An 8707-nucleotide genomic window follows, 5' to 3' on the forward strand; every position below is an offset into this window, starting at 1 on the left:
TGGTCAGTCTGGACCAGGGTTGTTTTCCCCAGAATGTACTCTCTGAACTTCTGTGTACTGAACACAATGGCCAGCATTTCTTTCTCTATTGGCGCCCAGTTGAGCTCTGATGGTCGAAGTTTTCGGGATGCGTAGGCTATTGGCCTTCCCTCTTGCAGTAGGACCGCACCCACAGCGCTGTTGCTGGCATCACATTGTATGGTCACATCTTTTCTGACATCATAGTAGGCTAACAGAGGAGCTTCACAGCACATATCCTTGAGCTTCTGGAACGCAGCTGCTTGTGGCTTGTCCCAGTGGAAGAGTACATCTTTCCTTGTCAGCTCCCGCAGTGGTGTTTCAACTTCAGCTAGCATTGGGAGGAACTTGGCTAGGTACTGGATAGATCCCAGGAACCGACGCACATCTTCTTTTGTTTCGGGGGGTGGCATGTCCTTCATAGCTCTTACTTTCTCCGGATCTGGTTTAAGGCCTTCTGCTGAGATGATGTGGCCCACATATGGAACTTGTTGTTTTCGCACTTTGACCTTCTCGAAGTTCAGCTTAAGGTTGTAGGTTCTGGCACGGTGGAGAACTTCATTTAGGACTGAGTCGTGGTGGGCAATGTCACGTCCTGCAATCAGTATGTCATCCATGATGGCATATGCGTGATCAATATCCTCCAACATTTCATCCATGGCCCTTTGGTACAGCTCTGGAGCTGATTTGATTCCAAATGGTAGTTTTAACCATCTGTATCTGCCTATTGGGGTGTTCATTGTTGTCAGTAGACTAGACTCGTAGTCTAGTTTCATCTGGAGATACCCACTCTTCGCATCAAGGACTGTAAACACTTTTGCCTCAGGTATCTTGGCTGCAATTTCTTCTACAGTGGGGATTGGATAATGCTCCCGCTTTACTGCTTTATTGAGATCACCCGGGTCAAGGCAGATCCTGATCTTTTCACCTCGACTTGAAACTACCATAGAGTTAACCCAGTCAGTGGGCTGTGAAACTTTGGCTAAGTGTCCTTCCTTTTCCATTTCCTTAAGCTTCGCTGTGATCTTGGGAAGGAGTGCTGCAGGTTGTCTACGAGGTCCATGCACTACTGGTGTTGCTTTGGGGTCAATCTTGATGGAGTAAGTTCCAGGCATGGCTCCTGATGCACTTAGTAAATCTGGATACTGGTTGAGTAGCTCCTTTAAGCTTCAAGATCTACATGTTCCTGTAGATTATGTACCCGCTGAACCAGGTTGAGGGCTTGACAAACTTCACCTGACAATATTGGCTTCTGCTCACTATCTATGACATAGAAGTTCACATTTAACTCCCTGTCCTTAAATCTTACGGGAAGAGTGACGTAGCCCTTTGGTGTGATTCGGTGTTGGCTGTATGACACCAGGGTCTTCTTGGTTTGTTTGATCAGGGCCCTGGGTGCTACTTGCTTGAGATGAGTAGTGTTGATAACACTTGCATAGGCACCAGTGTCGAGTTGACAGTGCAGAGTACTGTTACCCACTTCTACCACCGCCCACCATTCATCACTTTCACTGGTTTTTGTTTTGTCACGGATGCCATTCATTTCCAGGCTTGCTACATGAAGTAGTTGCACATCACTTTCAGGACCCTCCTCATCACTAGAATAGCCTTCTCCAGGATAGTCCATTTCATTTAGTAAGTTGACCTTGCTTTTCTTGCTTCTGCACACATTAGCAAAGTGTCCAATTTTCTTACACTTGTTGCACGACTCCTTTCTGGCAGGGCATTTTTCATGTGGCTTGTGGGCATTGTATCCACATCTATCACATTTTGGAACTTGCACATTTTTCTCCTTTGGTACCTTGTTTTTGGGCTTTTTGGACGAGCCCCCCTTCCATGCAAGTTTATTGACCTCCACTTTAGGGTCTTCGCCAGACATCACTTGCATTCCATCCTTAGTCGCTTCGAACATCCGACCGATATCGATTGCCATTTCAAGGGTGAGGTTTTTACTTTTCTCCAAGCAGCGTTGCCTGACTCGCTCGTCCAGAGATTTGCATGCGATGGCGTTCCGAATCAATTTATTCGACTCAGTCATGTCCAGACCACGCGCCAGGAGCTTAAGATCGGTGACAAAGGAGTCAAAGGTTTCTCCTTGTAACTGACGTCTTCGGTCAAATTTAACTGCTGCCATAATCGGGTTCTTCTTGGCTTCGAGGTGTGCTTTGAACTTTCCGACGACTCTTTCGAGTATGTCTCTCTCATTTACATCTTGAGCACTTTCTCCTGTTCCAACACGAACAGTTTCCCACTGGAAGGTAAGGTAAATTTCCCGGCCTTTGTCGCCGACGAAGCTCATAAGGTTGCATATTTTCTCCTTCTCAGTGCATTTGCTGAGCGGTCCTCCAAACGTGAATTCGCAGTGTTGATAGAACCTTTCCCATTCTTTACTCAGGTCTGCAGCAGCCCAGTTCATAGTTGGCCATTTGTACGACGAATTTGCGTATCCTTCGGCCATGCTCGGTTCAGTGGCGTTCGTTATCCTCTATTCTGACACCATGTTTGATACACTCTTACAACACAGACGCCATGTTGGATCAACAACTGACCGCGTGGTTTATTCTGATTGGTTAACAAACAATAACTGAATAATCGAACAACTAGAGATCCTGAGCCAGCGGTATCGCCATACATAATTGCCATACATAACACCCTCCAACAGTTCATTGTTTCATGCTCCTCTACTTCCACGTGACGAACTCTTCTTTCTTCCATTTTTCGATTTGAAGCAGCACCGAGCATAGTGATTTCTTCCATTGCACTTGTTACACTTAACTTGGCTCCATAGGCCGGACAATTTCCCCTGTCATGAGACGTTGCACGGAATTTGCATTTCATTATCCTGCGCGAGTCTTCGTTTTTGGATTTTACTGTGTCCCCCGGTGGCTCTCCCTTCTTTACATCGTCGATGTTACCCGTCTGAGTGGTTGGTGAAATGAAGATTTTCTACTGTTCCTTAGATTGTTCCGTGATTCTGCATAATTTGACGGCTCTCTCGAGTGTCAAATCCGTCTCGCGTAGCAGTCGCTCTCGTAGTTTGGGATCATCGTATCAGAGAATCCTTAATCGCTCCGAAATCGCAATATTCAGCTCTTCTTCTGAGATCAGTGACAAATATATCGAACGAGCGATCTTCTTGGATGGTCATTCTGAAGACGTATCGTTCGTAGGTTGTATTCTTCCGAGGAACACAATACGTTTCCAGCGCTGTTAAAATACCTCCAACAGTCCTTTGCGTGATATCTGAATGTTTGGCAGAGTTTTGAGCACTCGTCTTGCTTTGGTCCCGAGAATACTTTGGATAGTTGCTATCTGTATTGCGGCGTCCTTTTCGTGAATACGGAGCCCGCAAAGGGCCATGACAAATTATAATTATTTGACGAGTTATGTGACGAGTTATGTGATGAGTTATTTGACGAGTTATGTGACGAGTTATTTGACGAGTTATTTGACGAGTTATGTGACGAGTTATGTGACGAGTTATATGACGAGTTATATGACGAGTTATGTGACGAGTTATGTGACGAGTTATGTGACGAGTTATGTGACGACTTATTTGACGAGTTGTATGACGAGCTATGTGACGAGTATAGTGGTGGACGGGGAACAGATGGTGGCGCCTTTGGACTTGAACGTTCGTGATGAATTAATTGAGCAATGTTAAGCGATCGTTAATCGATAAGTGATCCTTTATGCTGAAAGTACACCGGAAGACACGAAGACTCCACCGTTGGTCAACGACAAGACTCCATCGGTTTGGGAAGTCATAATGCAGCTGTCAAATGCTGCCAATAGCCAGAGCCAGCGTAATAGCGCATCTGTCAACAAAGTAATTTATGATCGAACCTCGTGCCAGTTCAATTCTGTCATTTAGTGCACAGCCAAACTAAAGGCGTTATCGGGATTGCCGAGTGTTTGGAGGGAAACACGAGCATATTTGTCTCCAACCCCATATTGTGTTTAAATAAAGGATTTTTGTTGTTGAAGAGTTGATCATGATGGCTTATCTTCTGTCAATAAATGCTGGCCGGCAACATTGTCGGTATACCACATGCCCAACATCACTTTTCAACAAACATTAGCCAAAATGGTGCAATGCTCATTCTGTGCTTTACAACAGGTGTATGGAAAAGTTATGTAAAATGGAGATCGAAGACTGAAGACCTGGGAAACAAGGACCTACCAGAAAGAATGACGCATCAAGCATATGGAGCGTTTTCACTCACGTGACCAGCTGCCATATTGGATTACTGAAACAAAAGAAAGTATTTGCATAAAAATAGAGTTTAATTCCCGGAGGATTAGTTGGATACACCATCATGGCCCCCATTTATTTGTTTTGAAACATCATCAAGGCCGCCGTGACGTCAAGTAAAAACTCTCTTTAAGTATAAAAACTCACCATTCCTGTTGTTTACAGTGGACGATGAGCGCTGTCTGGTCACCGGTCAGACATTTATAATTAGCCCGCGAGTCGTTTCGCTTACAAGTCGACTTCCTCCACAAATGTTAGGAAAACAACTTTTCGTTGTAGACGAAATAACTTCATGGTGTAGGCGAATCGACCTGCGACATTCCGCTATCCACACACTCGCCGGACCGGTCTGTAGAAAACGACGATCCTGTGGTGATTTACCGGGCTTAACTCTTCGGCCACTACAAACTACAAGAATGGCTTACTTTTTGATGCGTTATATAGGTACATCTCGGTATACACATGTGTAGGATTAGTATACACAGGTGTAGGATTAGTATGCACAAAGTCATTGGAAGCAATGAGCGACTGCGAAGAAGAATTGTTTTCAGTTAACGCAGTTTTTCCGGCTCTTTGGAAGCATGTGAGGCCACGTGCGAGAACAGATATCTCGTCAGGAGACAAAATAGAATTAGAACGTCTTATAACAGACTGAGCTTGTAAATGCGAGAACTTCTGGAAGTTAACCAAAGCGCATGGTTGTGCTATGGCTATTTCGTCTTTTATAGCGCACGCGCAAAGTTTAGCCAACGTGCATACGTACATCTAAACTGATGAAGGCTCAAGTACCAGCCGAAACGTTTTGAAAGCAACGCCTAAAAAACACATTCAGCGTCAAAGTACTCGTTAAGAATGCGCATACGTGGTATTGAACGAAAATAGTCTAGTTAAAAGTAAGCACGAATATAGTGTCTAATACTCTCAAACCACATACAAATTCACACACCGTTGGTGGGAGACCCACGCTAAAAGGTGTCGAGCGTGTTCGGAACGGGAGGGCAATAGGAGGATGCACTGGGGCCCAGTGATAAGGGCGCTCGCCATGAAATCCGGAGATTCCCGTTCTGACCAGAGCCTGAGTCGCTGGTTCAACGTTTCGGCCGTACTTGTAAATAGCCAACTGGTATGAGAAACTAAATAGTTTGAGCAAGAGCCGATACAACGTAGATTTGATTTTAGGGGTGCAATATATTTCGGCTGGCCAACCCAGCCTTTTTGAAGTACAATGAGAGTTTACATTGTATTGCTTTTATGTACATATATATAGTAAATAGATGTTGACGTAATAATGGAAAAAATGTGGTAAAGTATGTTAGTTAGAACAAATTTGAATTCAAATACTAAGAGTAACGGAAAATAACGGAAGTGACTGTAAATAATATACTGAAATCTAATACGTTTCTCTCTCGTTTTCTCCAAGCTTCCACTTGATCACTCGTGGTCTCCCACGAACGGTGTGTGAATATGTGGTTTGAGCGTATTAAACACTATATTCGTGCTTACTTTTAACTAGACTATTTTCGTGCAATACCACGTATGCGCATTCTTAATGAGTAGTTTGACGCTGAATTTGTTTTTTAGGCGTTGCTTTCAAAACGTTTCGGCTGGTACTTAAGCTTTCATCAGTTTAGATGTACGTATGCACGTTGGCTAAACTTTGCGCGTGCGCTATAAAAGATGAAACAGCCATAGCACAACCATGCGCTTTGGTTAACTTCCAGAAGTTCTCGCATTTACAAGCTCAGTCTGTTATAAGACGTTCTAATTCTATTTTGTCTCCTGACGAGATATCTGTTCTCGCACGTGGCCTCACATGCTTCCAAAGGGCCGGAAAAGCTGCGTTAACTGAAAACAATTCTTCTTCGCAGTCGCCCATTGCTTCCAATGACTTTGTGCATACTAATCCTACACCTGTGTATACTAATCCTACACATGTGGATACCGAGATGTACCTATATAACGCATCAAACAGTAAGTCATTCTTGTAGTTTGTAGTGGCCGAAGAGTTAAGACCGGTAAATCACCACAGGATCGTCGTTTTCTACAGACCGGTCCGGCGTGTGTGTGGATAGCGGAATGTCGCAGGTCGATTCGCCTACACCATGAAGTTATTTCGTCTACAACGAAAAGTTGTTTTCCTAACATTTGTGGAGGAAGTCGACTTGTAAGCGAAACGACTCGCGGGCTAATTATAAATGTCTGACCGGTGACCAGACAGCGCTCATCGTCCACTGTAAACAACAGGAATGGTGAGTTTTTATACTTAAAGAGAGTTTTTACTTGACGTCACGGCGGCCTTGATGATGTTTCAAAACAAATAAATGGGGGCCATGATGGTGTATCCAACTAATCCTCCGGGAATTAAACTCTATTTTTATGCAAATACTTTCTTTTGTTTCAGTAATCCAATATGGCAGCTGGTCACGTGAGTGAAAACGCTCCATATGCTTGATGCGTCATTCTTTCTGGTAGGTCCTTGTTTCCCAGGTCTTCAGTCTTCGATCTCCATTTTACATAACTTTTCCATACACCTGTTGTAAAGCACAGAATGAGCATTGCACCATTTTGGCTAATGTTTGTTGAAAAGTGATGTTGGGCATGTGGTATACCGACAATGTTGCCGGCCAGCATTTATTGACAGAAGATAAGCCATCATGATCAACTCTTCAACAACAAAAATCCTTTATTTAAACACAATATGGGGTTGGAGACAAATATGCTCGTGTTTCCCTCCAAACACTCGGACTTCCCGATAACGCCTTTAGTTTGGCTGTGCACTAAATGACAGAATTGAACTCGCACGAGGTTCGATCATAAATTACTTTGTTGACAGATGCGCTATGACGCTGGCTCTGGCTATTGGCAGCATTTGACAGCTGCATTATGACTTCCCAAACCGATGGAGTCTTGTCGTTGACCAACGGTGGAGTTTTCGTGTCTTCCGGTGTACTTTCAGCATAAAGGATCACTTATCGATTAACGGTCGCTTAACATTGCTCAATTAATTCATCACGAACGTTCAAGTCCAAAGGCGCCACCATCTGTTCCCCGTCCACCACTATACTCGTCACATAGCTCGTCATATAACTCGTCAAATAAGTCGTCACATAACTCGTCACATAACTCGTCACATAACTCGTCATATAACTCGTCATATAACTCGTCACATAACTCGTCACATAACTCGTCAAATAACTCGTCAAATAACTCGTCACATAGCTCGTCAAATAATTATAATTTGTCATGGCCCTTTGCGGGCTCCGTACGTGAAGGCCACTTGATATCCGATAGAATTCCCACCCTTCTTTCCATTCCTTCCACACATCTGCGAGATTGAGACTATCAATATCCAATTCGGAGGGAGGTTTGGTACGTTCCATGTCGGAGTTAGGAGTCAGAAAAGTTTCTTTTAAAGAGATCCTGGTACCATGTTATGAGTACGAAAGAAAACAGGTCTGTAGGCTTCAACTTCAAGAGCTTTATTGGTACTTTTCCACTACACGTGATCCTCAAGATCACGTGACTTACAACCAACTTATCATAACAAGAAGAGCTCTGGGGTCGAGATTGGGTGACGTCTTCAAGTATCCAAAAATGGTTATGGCCCGGACTGTTTGATCGCATGATTTGATTGGTTAAAATGCACGAGTCCTTAACCCTTGTTAACCCAGTTACTAAGCCAACAGGGAAACTGAAGTAAATATTTTGATCATTAATATTTCATTGCGAGAAGTGCTGTTTTGTTTTCTTGCTTAATTAAATTATTTGAAACAGTTAAGAAAAATCCAAAGCTCTCCAAGCATTTTTTAGCCACATCAATGCTTTTCAGAAGTTACAAAATATGCTGGAAAATTCATGCTGTGGAAAATAAAATCAAAAGAGAAAGGCAAGGGGAGAACCCATGAATTTGCGTGTGTTTTTTTTTTAATTTACCACATTCCAGTTTCCCGGCCATCAACTTAAACACTGGACACTGAAATCAATCAAAAGGAAAACGTAAGGCCGTCGCTTTCGACTCTGAAATTCTCAAATTTCCTTTTTTATTGCTAACATCAAACCGCTTCCTCTCCTGTACTGTTCACACGGCAGCATTTCGTTCAGATTGCAATGTTCTGAAAGTCAAGTCAAATCTCTAAATATTTAAGTAAAAACGAGAACTCGGGAAAAACACTAATTCAATAACCGCTCACAAGAGCCTCAGCAAGATTGGGAAAACCCCTAATTAATAATTACACTCCTTTGGAGAGCAGGAAAACACGACTATAGCGCCTTAGAGGAAATGGGACGGAAATAGAAATTATATCTATTTGAAAAGGATAAAAAGTAAAAACAGATTTGACATTTAAAAAAATCCGTTTCTTTGATTTAAGAAAGCGGATTATTTTCTACTGGTAGTAAGTAGGTTTTATTCCCCAGATATTATAGTCCATGGGC

This window comes from Montipora capricornis, chromosome 1 (genome assembly GCF_036669925.1).
Source record: "Montipora capricornis isolate CH-2021 chromosome 1, ASM3666992v2, whole genome shotgun sequence".
Lineage (NCBI taxonomy): Eukaryota > Metazoa > Cnidaria > Anthozoa > Scleractinia > Acroporidae > Montipora > Montipora capricornis.